This window comes from Acomys minous, assembly GCF_964271855.1.
Source record: "Acomys minous genome assembly, chromosome: 6".
Taxonomy (NCBI): domain Eukaryota; kingdom Metazoa; phylum Chordata; class Mammalia; order Rodentia; family Muridae; genus Acomys; species Acomys minous.
The window spans coordinates 104,699,023-104,712,069 of NC_140487.1; the positions used below are offsets into that span (position 1 = coordinate 104,699,023).

At 48.0% G+C, this 13,047-nt stretch overlaps 1 pseudogene across 1 annotated transcript; it reads right to left on the reverse strand.

The window, feature by feature from the left end:
- Positions 1-11,072: 11,072 nt before the first annotated feature.
- On the reverse strand, positions 11,073-11,632 carry LOC311600784 (protein canopy homolog 2-like; annotated as a pseudogene). The gene has a single exon. The product of its transcript is annotated as a protein canopy homolog 2-like (transcript).
- Between the last annotated feature and the right edge of the window lie 1,415 nt (positions 11,633-13,047).

A 13,047-nucleotide genomic window follows, 5' to 3' on the forward strand; every position in this document is an offset into this window, starting at 1 on the left:
GGATCGAACTCCCAGGAGCTGTGTCTCTGATTGGGGTACCAGCCATGCGAGTGATATACACATGCGCCATAGCTCATGCACAAACACATGTGCGTGCACACGTGCCCTCTCTCTCTCTCTCTCTCTCTCTCACACACACACACACACACACACACACACTCAATAACACTCACAGGAACAAAAATTTAAAGAATAAACAAACAGTGACATTTACGGAGGGTTTTATAAGCAATGAAGAACAATCACCTGAATAAAGGATGAATCAAAGACAAGGACTCCGTAGTGAGGATGTGTCAGAAGGAATGAGCAAAGAGCAGAGAACCCGATATGGTGGTGCCTACAGAGAGGAAGGAGGCGGAAGACAGGATTATTAGCCGGGCTTAAGGCCAGCATGGTCTACACAGAGGGTTCCAGTCCAGGCAAGGCTACAGAGTGAGATCCAGTCCGAATAGAAAGAGAAGAGGAAGGGAAGGATGGGGAAGGGTGGGGCAGGGGTGGGGCGGGGTGGGGGTGGGAGGAGAAACCATAGCAGGAATGGAGACCGATTGTTGTTTCCTTGCGGCCCTTTGAAACCTCGCTGATTCCGTCGTCTTTCTTCTCCCATGATTCCTGTGGGGAAGTTGGTCTCCAGCTCCTTCAGAGACCCTCTGAAGGTGTCATGTCTTTTGTCCTCTGGTTGCTCTTAACATAATGTCTTTGTTTCGCCATCATGTGCCCAGATATAGCTTTCTTTGAGTTCCTCTGTCTAGAACTCACAGTTGATTATGCATCTTATGATTTGATATCTTTTGTTGGGGACAATAGGCCATATGGCCAATGTTCAGCCATCTTGTCAGAGCCTGCACCTTTAAGTCTCTGTTTTTTCCCAGAGCTTGCCTTTCACCAGAAACTAGCTGACCCTGTTGTGGGTCAGCAGTTAGACTAAAGACAGATAGAGATGGAGCAACCCTGTTGTGGTTTAGCAGTTAGACTAGACAAAGATGGAGCCAGATACCCTGTGTGGCAGGACATTATGACCCTGCCTGGAATTCCCTGTGTTTTGAGAAGAGCCTGCAGCTGGGTTGCTATAGCAATAGGCTTCTCTGCCTTCTGACTTATAAAAGCTGCTGCCTGACTAATAAAGTTTGAGAGCTTGATCAATCAGACTTGCTCTCCTTTGTGTCTTGCATTTTCAACAGGTGAACTTCCTCCCGAGTTTTAGTCGAACCTCGAAGGCCAGGGCAGTCTTTCTCAGATTTGGAAGATGCCAACAATTCCTCCTTGAGATGTCACATGATTCCCTTTTCCTTCTCACTCAGAGACTCCAATTACACATGCATCGTTTACGTTACTTTTTTTTCCTTCTTGTTTTTCACCGTCTCTCTATTTCAGTCTGAACACTTTCTTTTGGCCCTATATCTAGTCTACCAATTCTTTCTCTGCTTGTGTCCAATCTGTCATCAGATCCACTCATGAGTTCTTAATTTCAGTTACCGCACTTCATAGCTCTGGGATTCATTTTTTGTAATTTTCCTCATTTCCGTTTCTCTTCGGAGATGCCCCCATCTTTCCATTTTAGTGCGTTGATCATGCTAATCACTGTTATTTTAAAGCCTGATTAAAAGGGCCGATGGGATGGCTCAGTGGGCAGACACACACACTGGCTGCGCAAACCTTGTAACTGAGTTCAGTCCCTGAAGCCCACGTAAAGGCCGGAGGAGAAAACTGACTACAAAACTCCTCTCTGGGGGCTGGAGAGATGGCTCAGTGGTTAAGAGCACTGGCTGCTCTTCCAGAGGACTGGGGTTCAGTGCCTAGCAACCACACAGCAGTTCACAAACATCTGTAACTCCAGTTCCAGGGCATCTGATACCCTCTTCTGGCCTCCAAGGGATGCGAGTGATATACAAACATGCATGCAGACAACACACATACACACCCACACTCTCACATATATATATATTTAAATTATTTATTTGTTTTTGGTTTTTCGAGACAGGGTTTCTCTGTGTAGCCTTGGCTGTCCTGGACTCGCTCTGTAGACCAGGCTGGCCTTGAACTCACAGAGATCCACCTGCTTCTGCCTCCCAAGTGCTGGGATTAAAGGTGTACCACCCTGCTATAAAATTAAAATTTTTAAAATGTTGTCTCCTAACTTCCATAACTTGCTGTAGTACACAGTCACTCACCCACCACCACTACAAATCCCCAGCACACAATAATTTTAAATTAAAAACAAATAAACAAACAAACAAATGCCTAATAATGGTCACAATTTGCTCTGGGGACCTGTTTTTCCCAGAGGTTTAGTTAATGTATGCATCTTTGCATGCGTGTGAGTCACACGTCTCGTCCCGGTAAGAGCCCTGGGAGAGCAACTTAAAAGAAGAAAAGATTTGTTTGTCTCTGGCGTTTCAGAGATTTCAGTCTGCTGTTGTTTCCACCATCATGTTGGCCTGCAGTGAGGCAGGTCATCACAGCAGCAAGACATGTGACAAGAGCACCTCGTAGCCAGGAAACTCAAACAGGACTCTTTTTACTTTACCCTCTCTTCTACTGAGCTCCCCGCCCTATGCATGGTGTTACCCAACTTAGCATAGGCCCTTCCTTTCTTGGTCGACCTTCTTAGGGACAGTATTAATGGACACACCCGGAAATGTGCGTCACTAATCTGCTAGGCACTTCTCAGCACAGTCAAGTTGATGATCAAGATTAAACACCACAGAGCCGGAGAGGCCGCTCAATCAGTAAACCACTGACCATACATTGTGGGGACCTGGGTTTCCGTTGCCAGCACTCATCTCAAAAGCCAGCGACAGTGTCACATGCCTATAATCTCAGCAAGGAGGAGGCAGAGAGACAAGACCTCTGGCGAGCAATTGAGGAAGAGATGCCATGACAACTTCCGGCTTCCACATGCACCACACATACACAAACATGCACCTCTCTCTCTCTCTCTCTCTCTCTCTCTCTCTCTCTCTCTCACACACACACACACACACACACACACACACACAAAAGATTGACCATGCCAAGGTGTTTGATGTTGTTTTTTTTTTTTCATTAAAACTGGACATCATGTATGAAAAAAATGTAAAGATAACGTGATGTCCCTCCTTCCATTCTTTGGCCCATGCACTTGCTCCATGCGAGTCATGGATGCCGTTTACCTTAATGAACCAAAGTCTGCACAGACCCAAAGCTGCCTTTCAGGCTTGGAGCAATGGCTAGTCCACCCAACTCGCTCCCGATTCCCCAGCGTGAAAAGCACTATGACGGAAGTCAGCATGGTGATATAAGAGCAAGTGCTGTAGGGTGGGAGTGACAGCAGGTTCTGTGCTAGCCAGGACGTTGCAAGAAGGACTCTTTGAGAGTGACACCTGAGCGAATGACCAGACAAGAGCCGCCATGGGAAGATAGAGATCAGTCCAGACAGTGAGCTACCGAGGAAAGTGCCCTGGGGCAAAAAGGAGCTTGTTATCTCTGTGGATAGAAAGAGGGCAAAATGTGGTTACAAGATACAGCAAAGACTGACCACTGGAGCCTTGACAATGAGTACAGATTTCATTTCAAATGCAGTGGGAGATTATTAAAGAGTCTCATCTAAGGGAGTGATGTAATCTGTTCATGTGTTTGAAAGATCACTCTGGCTTCTGAGAGAAACAGCCATTGGGAAATAAGACTGGAAGCAGAAAGACCAGAAAGGCTGCTTGTAGTCATCCAGGGGAGAGAGAGGGCTGAGCCGGGCAGTGGTGGCGCACGCCTTTAATCCCAGCACTTGGGAGGCAGAGGCAGGCGGATCGTTGTGAGTTCGAGGCCAGACTAGTCTACAAAGTGAGTCTAGGACAGCCAGGGCTATTACACAGAGAAACCCTGCCTCGAAAAACCAAAGGGGGGGGGTGGGGGGCTGACCTGGACTATGATCCCAGGCTAATGAAGGAAAATTGAACCTGAGCTGTATTGATAAGGCAGAATTCCTTACGCTTTGTGTCTTACCATAGGCCCAAAGCAAAGATGCCACCTGTTGTGCTTAGGTTTGGGGTTGGTAGGGAGAAAAGAGTGTTTGAGTAATTGGATGGATGGTAGAGCCATATACCAAGATAGAGAAGGATGGGGAAGGCAGAAGGAAGGTTCTGGGATGGAAGCAAGAATTGCATGGAGAAGCCATTTACATGCCACACAGGTGATTTAGCATTCTTTTGTTGAAAGTATCAAGCTTGCTTGGGTCAAACTGACCTAAGCAAAAAAGGAGAACTTGTCGGGTAACACTCTTAAGAATTTCAGGCTTATGAGTAGCTTGATGAAAGTGCAGTAGCTGTGGTAGATGCACATACACAGTGCTTTTGTCATCTGGTATATTGGCTATTTTTCTATTTCTGTAATAAAACCCATTGACCAAGGCAGCATTATTGTTTTTATTCTTATTATGATGATGATGATGGTCATCGTCTCACTCTGTAGACCAGGCTGGCCTCAAACTCAGTGCTCTACCTATCTCTGCCTCCTGAGTGCTGGGAAGAAAGGTATGTACCATCACGCCTGGCTGTAACCAAGGCAGCTTATAAAAGAAAGAGTTTATTTGAGCTTATGTTTCCAGAGAGTTAGAGTCCATGATGGCAGAGTGAAGGCATGGTGGTACATGCAGAAGCTGAGGGCTCATGTCTTTTGTTTTGTTTTGTTTTGTTTTTTTTGTTTTTCAAGACAGGGTTTCTCTGTGTATCCCTGGCTATCCTGGACTCCCTTTGTAGACCAGGCTGGCCTCAAACTCACAGTGATCCACCTGCCTCTACCTCCCAAGCGCTGAGATTAAAGGCGTGCACCACCACCACCTGGCGGAGGGCTCATGTCTTAAGTCACAAGCACAAAGCCACAAAGAACGAAGCAGAGAGAGTGTACTCAAAAATGACGAGTCTTTGGACTCTCAAAACTTGCCTCCCATGATACACTCCCTCCCACAAGGACACACCTCCTAAGCCTTCCCAGACAGTGCCACCAACTGGGGACTAGTCATCCAAATGCCCAAGACTATGAGGGACACCTCATTCAAACCAACACATCAGGGTCACATAGCATGTGCTTTTACACACTGAACCATCTCACTATCCCTGAGGTGGTTGATACTGTCCATCAACTTGACAGCACCAGAATCACCCAAGAAACAAACCTCTGGGCACAGATGTGAGGAATTTTCTAGATTAGGCTAACAGAAATGGAAAGACCCACAGTAAATGTGGGTGGCCCCATTCCATGGGCCGGTGTTCCCTGCTGAGTAAAGAGGAGAAAGCAAGCTGAACCCCAGCATTTGTCATCTTCTGCATCCTTGCTGTGCACACAGTGTCACCGTCTCTCTTAGTGTGAGTTTTATTGCTGTGATGACACACCATGACCAAGGCAATTTTTTTCTTTTTTCTTTTTCTTTTCTTTTTCTCTCTCTCTCTCTTTTTTTTTTTTTTTTTTTGAGGCAGGGTTTCTCTGTGTATCCTTGCCTGTCCTGGACTCGCTTTGTAGACAAGGCTGGCCTCGAACTCACAGCAATCTGCCTGCCTCTGCCTCCCGAGTGCTGGTATTAAAGGCGTGCACCACCACTGCCCACCATAAAGGAAACACTTCACTGGGGCCGGCTTACAATTTCAGAGGTTTAGTCCATCATCATCATCCTGGTGGGAAGCATGGCAGCGTGCAAAGCAGACATGGCGCTGGAGAAGGGACCGAGAGGTCTAAATCTTGATCAGAAGGCAACAGAAGGAGACTGTGCTCCTCACAGAGTGTAGCTTGAGCACAGGAGACCTCAAAGCCTGCCTCCATAGTGATGCGCTTCCTCCAGCAAGGCCACACCTCCTAGTGGTGCCACTCCCTATGGCCAGCCATTCAAACACATGAGTCTATGGGGGCCATACCTAGTCAAGCCCCCACAGCATCTGCCTTGTGATCCTGCTGCCTGATTGTTCATGCCATGATGGGCTGGAGCCTCAAACCATGAGCTGAAGTAACCCTTCCTTTCTTGTGTTGATTTTGTTAGGCATCTTTTTTTTTTCTTTTTTTTTTTTAACAGAGGCAAGGAACAGAGCTAGAGCGTGGCGGCCCACGCCTTTAATCCTAGCACTTGGGAGGCAGAGGCAGGCGGATCGCTGTGAGTTCGAGGCCAGCCTCGTCTACAAAGTGAGTCCAAGCCAGCCAAGGCTACACAGAGAAACCCTGTCTAGAAAAACCAAAATAAAATAAAAAAATAAAAAAGAAAGAAACAGAACTAATACCCCAAACCAAGGACGAGAAAAGCTGTTTACCACAAGAGCTAAAGTAACCTGGTTCTCTTTCTAAATTTCTCATCTCAGCTAACACCGTGGGTGATATTAACATATCCCTCTAGGAACAGGCTGGACACGCCATAAGGTTGGGACATCAGCCTCACTGAACCCCCAGTGTCCAGAAGCGGAAAGCGGACCACCCTCAGAGCCGGGTAGTGATGTGTGGATCTGTTCAGTGGGTCTGACGTTGGACAGGTGCCCAACTCAGGCATGTCACGGATCCTCTCTGCGACTCACTTTCCCTCAGTGTAAATTAGTGGTTACATATATAAATTGAGTGGATTGTGAAAATTTTAAAAAGAACTTAAGCGAAGCACAGAGCGGCACATGCCTTTCCTCCAAGTATTCTCAGGCAGAGGCAAGTGGGTTCGAGGCCAGCCAGCTCTACAGAGTGAGTTCTGGGCTAAATAAATCTGGTGTGTACTGCAACCCCGTCTAAAACACACAAACACACACACACAGGCGTGCATGTACGCGCAAACGCACATGCACCCAACTCACACAAATCACCACCAACAAGTACCCTGGTGCTGTGTTTTGATAAAGAGAGATATGACTGGGGCGGAAACAACCCAGTGAGTTGATCTGCATGAACAAACAAGGAGGAAGAAGCTGGGGTGGACCCAAGAGCAGGGAGGAAAGGCCAGTTCATGCAAGCGGGGGGGGGGGGGGGGGGGGGGGGGGCGGCAGGGATGCCTAAGGCTTTCTGCCAGTTCCACCTCAAAGCTGGCCTCAGCCCAGGCCTACCTGATCAGGGCCCTCCCAGGCTCCCCACCCATAGTCAGGACAGGTCCCAGCCCGTGCTCCACTCCTCTGCCTACAGCTGCCTCTTGCTGTAGCCCTACACATTCCTGCAGGCCTGATAAGATTTTTGAAAGCCGCACCCACTAGCCACTGGAGCTAGAGAGGAGTGAGGCGCTCAGCCTTCCCTTCCGCCCTGCAGGCCAACTGCTGACAGCCAACACCCCCCCCCCACCTCCGTATACACACATGCCAGTCTTTCCTAACAACCTTAAACCCCCCCCCCAATGGCCCCCTACCTCTCTCCTGCTGCCTCCTTGAACCCATTGGCTTCATTCTTTTCCTTCTTATGTGTGCTGACTGGTTTTTTACTGTCAAGTTGATGCAAGCAAAGGTCATCCGAGAAGAAGGACTCTTAATTGAGAAAAATGCCTCCTTAGGAGTGGCCTGTAGGCAAGTCCGTGGGACATTTTCTTGATTGATGGGCAATGTAAGAAGTCCCAGCTCACTGTGGCAGGTGCCACCTCTGGACAGGCAGCCCTTGGCTGCGTAAGAAAGCAGACTAAGCGAGCTACGGGGAGCGAGCCACTAAGCAGGACTCCTTCATGGCCTCTGCTTCGGTTCCTGCCTTCGGGTTCCTGCCTCCTCCCAGTTCCTGCCTCCTCCGGGTTCCTGCCTCCTGGATGACGGACTAGATGGCTGTAAACTGGAATAGACACTTTTCTTCCCAAATTGCCTTTGGTTATGCTGTTTATCACAGCAAGAGAAGCCATAACTAAGACATCCTGAAGTCTACAAATTAAAAGAACATTCTGGCAAATGCAGCATTGGCAAGACCTTGGCTTGAGAGGCCTAACGGTGAGGAAGGTGCACCTTACCCTCAGACATTCATCTGTATTGTGACTACGGATACCAGGTACACAGGAGCCCAGAAGGAGACCCGGAATAGTGTTATAGAAGTGTCTAGAGAGTCCTGTGGAGTCTGATATCCTGCAGGCCAGACTCCCAAGGCCTCTTCTCTCAGACCCGCCCCAGGCAGCGCCACCTTCACGGACACTTCCTTGCCCAAGAGATATCTGCTAATGAGCGCAGAACAACCAGTGTTGTGGAGGGGCCCCCCCAAGGAGAGGCCTTGGCTTCTGCAATGAGGCGGGGGAAGGGCTTTGATTTATCACTGTGGGCTCAAAGCAAGCAGCCGAAGCCCCCCAAATTTCCTAGCCTCAGCTGGTGGTCACGTAAGAGAGATGGTAGGCCAGTAGTGATCTAAGTGAGATCTGATGAAAGAATGTTCTGGAAGAGCTGAGCAGAAGGGGGCATAGCAGAAGCAGTCCTCAAACAGCAGTTGTTGCTATCTTTGTCAACATAACAAGAGCACAGCAGTCTAGAACTGTTTAGGCCCAGGCTGGAGATGAGGGAGGCAGCAGCCACAGCCTCCCCTCCCCTCCACCGTGGAGTCCTCAGAGTGTGTTGCTTCTCACCTGCTGTCCCCTCCTCCCACAAAACCCCCCCCACATGCTTCCAGCCATCCCTTCCCTGCTGCCACACTGGTGTGTCATGTGATTCATTGTCCCTCAGGCACAGTGGTGCCATCGGGAAGCCATTTTTCTGGTTTCCCTCCGTGAGCCAAGTGAGAGCCTCTTGGGGCCTGCCTTGCTCCTAGCCTAAGGGAGAGGCAAGGTTACCTCAGCTAGAAAAATGGCCCTCTTGTCCCTGTCAGACCTGGAGTGTAGCAGTAGTGTTGGGGAACAGCAGGGCTGATGAGGAAAGGAAAGGGACAACCCCTCCCCCGGGGTCTGAATTAGTCTTAGGTAGCTTTTGTTCTGGGGCAGGAGTGGGCTGAAGGTCTGTGAACCTGAGAGAGAGACATGGCAGCGAGGACAGAGGACAGACTACACCATGACCCCTTGCTGCTGTGAGGGCTGGACACCCAGAGTCTCAAACTGAGCACAGTGCTGGCAGAACTCCCATCCTCTTTGGTAAAACTTCTGTCTGTTGGGTCCCCCAGGTAAAACATCTGACAGCCCATCAGCATCTGACCATTATAACCCAGTGGTCCCTTACCCTTAAGCCCTTCCGCCTAGTGTGTGGCTAGCCTGCAGAATTTAACCCTTTAACCCACAGCGAGTCTGTTTAGACAGAGAAACCTTTAACCTGGTCAGACTTGAAAGGAACATGGCCTAACCTCCACAGGAGAAGCCAGGGCTTCTTGCACAGCCAAAGAGTGAGGGGGCAGAGTCTGGTGTGGGCTAGGCAGACACTGGCTCCTGCTTGCATTGGTTAGGTTCTCTCTGTCTCTGTCTCTGTCTCTGTCTCTGTCTCTCTGTCTCTGTCTCTGTGTCTGTCTGTCTGTCTGTCTGTCTGTCTGTCTCTCTCTCTCTCTCTCTCTCTCTCTCTCTCTGTGTGTGTGTGTGTGTGTGTGTGTGTCTGTTCAGATCTGGGTCTAAATCCTAGGTAGGCTGGACCTGAAAGTGAATCTTGCCCACTGCTGCCCTCCACTGACCAGAGGCAGAATTGCTCCAGGCTCTTGGGAATCTGACTTCCAGACAACTCAAGGGACCCTCGGATACCTGATACTCTAAGTTAAACCCTTAATGAACAAAGAGCTCTTTAAAAGCCATAGAATGGAGCATCCAGGCACTCACTTTCAATCCCAGCACTTGAGAGGCAGAGACAGGAGAATCTCTCTGAGTTCTAAGCCGGCCAGAACTACACAGATCCAGACGAAAAGGTGAGAAACAAGCAATAGGCATAGACAGTTGATATCACAAAAGAAAGCACCCACACAGCCAATGAACCTGTGCTTGATTTCACAGATAAACAAATGGCAGAAAGAAGAAAAAAATGATTGCCACCTGTCAGATAATTCCTTTTAGAGAGGGTCTTGAGAAATGGGCACTTACTCGCTCTTGGTAGAGGTGAAAATAGGTACCGACTTTATAAAGAACAATATCAAAATTTAAAAATACACATTTTAAACCTAATAATTCTACACCTAAAAATCAATCTTAAAAATTCCAAAAGGGAGCCAGGCGTGGTGGCGCACGCCTTTAATCCTAGCACTCAGGAGGCAGAGGCAGGAGGATCGCTGTGAGTTCAAGGCCAGCCTGGTCTACAAAGCGAGTCCAGGACAGCCAAGATAACATAGAGAAACCCTGTCTCAGAAAAAAAAAAATCCAAAGAAGGCTGGCAAGGTGGCTCAGTAGGTAAGACACTACCTAGCAAGTCTCTACACCTGAATTTGATCCCTGGAACCCAAGTAAAAGTGGAAAGAGAGATGTAATTCCACATAGTTGTCCTCCGACCTCCACACGCATTCCTTGGCATACATGCCCACACATCACACACACATGCATTAATAAGTAAATAAATGCATGCGGAAAGACTAGGGCTGAAGAGATGACACAGCAGTTAGTAGCGCACACTGCTCTTGCAGAGAACCTGAGTTTGATTTCCAGTATCTCCTTCAGGCAGCTCCCAACTCCAGCTCCAGGGGATCCAGTGCCCTCTCCTGGCCTCTGCTGGTACTGCACTCACATGCACATACCCACACACAGACCCATGCATACACCGGTAATTAAGGCGCACACCTGTGATCCCAGCACTAGGGAGGCAGAGGCAGAAGGATCACTGTGAGTTCAAGGCCAGCCAGGACAGTCAAGGCTACACAGAGAAACCCTGTTTCAAAAATAATAATAATAATAATAATAATAATAATAATAATAATAATAATAATAATAATAATAATAATAAATCTTCTCTCCTCACATACACAAAAGACTCAGTGGGCTATGGAAAGATGACATGAAATTGAGAGATGGAGGTAACATGGGTGGGGGTGGGGGACAGCTATGGGAGGAGTTGGAGGAGCTGGGGGTTGATATGATCCAAATACATTAAGGCAATGGCCAAAGCTACACAAAGAAAGCCTGTCTTGAAAAAATACAAAACAAAAAACAAAACAACAACAACAACAACAAAAAGGCAATGGCACCATCTTCCCCTCCGGGGGTGTTCCATCAAGTCGGTCTAGGCTGCTGCTCCAGTGGTTCACAGCTCATCATGCGATCTGTGCAGGGCGTGGCCACACAGATCTGTTCCCTTACTGCAAAGTTTGTCTTTAATATTGTCAGCCTGTCTTGCAAAAAAAGTTCAGTAAGTTCACCCTCATAGTCCTCCACAATGCTCTCACGCACAGACGCGAGGGTGCCGCTGATCTCTGAGTCAGTTCAGATGCCCTGTAAGTCTTGTTTACTGGATTCTCCGCTCCAGTCCACAACACCTATGTAGTTCTTGCGGTGGGTAGAAGGGCCAGTCTGTTCGCCGCTTTCCTTCACGCGATCACGCACCTCCTTGAACAGCTCCATGAGGTGGGCGTCTCAGCGGGCATAAGGCACCTCCACAACCGACTGGCTGCCATCTGAATTGATTCGGAAGAATCCCATCTGAACCGTCTTCTTGGGGTCCCCCTGGGCAATTCCCCATTCTAATTCTCCCACCAGAGCCCTACAGACTCCACAGTGTAGATCCTGGCTCCTTCGAGCCCGAGCAGTTCCCAGAAGGAACCCCAAAAGTAGGGCCAGCCAACCCCAGCCTTTCATCTTTAGCGTAATGGGTCGCTCCACCTCTGCTCCCACAGGTTGCCACCGTGGTCCAGGCACTGGAAAGCAGCGGACTCCCACTTTGTTTTCTTTGGCTTCCCCCTTAGTGAATTTTTAAAATGCCAATGGAGGGACAGCAGGGAGGCTCCACGGATAAAGCCTGATGACCTGAGTTCGATCTTCAAGGTCCATGTGGTTAAACTGACTCCAGTAAGCTGTCTTTTGACTCTAACATTTGTGTGCGATTCCAGCGTGGACACACACACACACACACACACACACACACACACACACAAATATTTTAAAGCTTTTTTTTTTTTATGAAAAGGGAGAAACATTTAAAGATGTTCATTGTGACAATGTTGACAGTCCATCTTACACAGGGAAATAGAAGCCACTCAGAGTAATGCTGTAAGCCTTCTGGAAGGCTGAGGCAGGAAGACCATGAATTCAAGACCAACCTGGACTACACAGAGACACGCTATCTCCAAATAAAATAATTGTATTACTGTCATGTTATGAAGTGCTTGGGATCACATCTCAACATATAAATGTGCAGGAGATGTAATACAATCCGTAGTAATGTATCACAAAAATCACTTAGTAACAGAAACACTTAAGGCCTCCTGATTAACTGACCCCACTAACATTCCAAAGTAACTCCCTTTACCCCTGGTAACAAGCTTTGCTCTAAAACTTAGTTTTACTTTGATTGGCTGTAACATAGTGTGTGTGTGTGTGTGTGTGTGTGTGTGTGTGTGTGTGTGTGTGTGTGTCTGTGTGTGTGTGTGTCTGTGTGTGCACACACACGCCTTGGTTGTATGTATGTGCTTGTGTGTGCCTGTACTGGCAGAAGCCGGAAGTGGGCATGGGATCCTTAAGGTCTGAGTTACGGGGAGCTGTGAGCAGCCTGATGCCGGTGCTGGGTACTGAACCTGTGTCTTTTGCCAAAGGAGCACGTGCTCTTAACTGCTGAACCATCTACCTAGCTCCCGTTATATTTTTTTCACTTTACTTTTAATTCATTTGTTTTCTTAATATTAAAAGTGAGGGGTTTTTAGGGAGCATACACCTCGGTCCCACTTTTTAAAAAATTAGTCAATCTGAATGTCTCTGCTTTTAGATTGGAGTCTTTAGGCTTTTTACGTTTAATAGAATTCTTACTATTTTGTTTCTATTTGTTATTTTTTTCAAGATCTATTTTATTTATTTGTGTGTGTGTGTGTGTGTGTGTGTGTGTGTGTGTGTGTGTGTACAGGTAGGTGTGAGTGTGCCTGTGCCCATGCACAAAGGCGAGAAGGAAGTGCTGAATGTTCTCAATCTCGCTCCGCCTCTGAGTCATGGTCTCTTCCTGAACCTGGGGCTCACATTTTCTCGGCTAGGCTGGAAGCCAGTAAGCCCCAGCAATGCTTCTATCTCCTCCC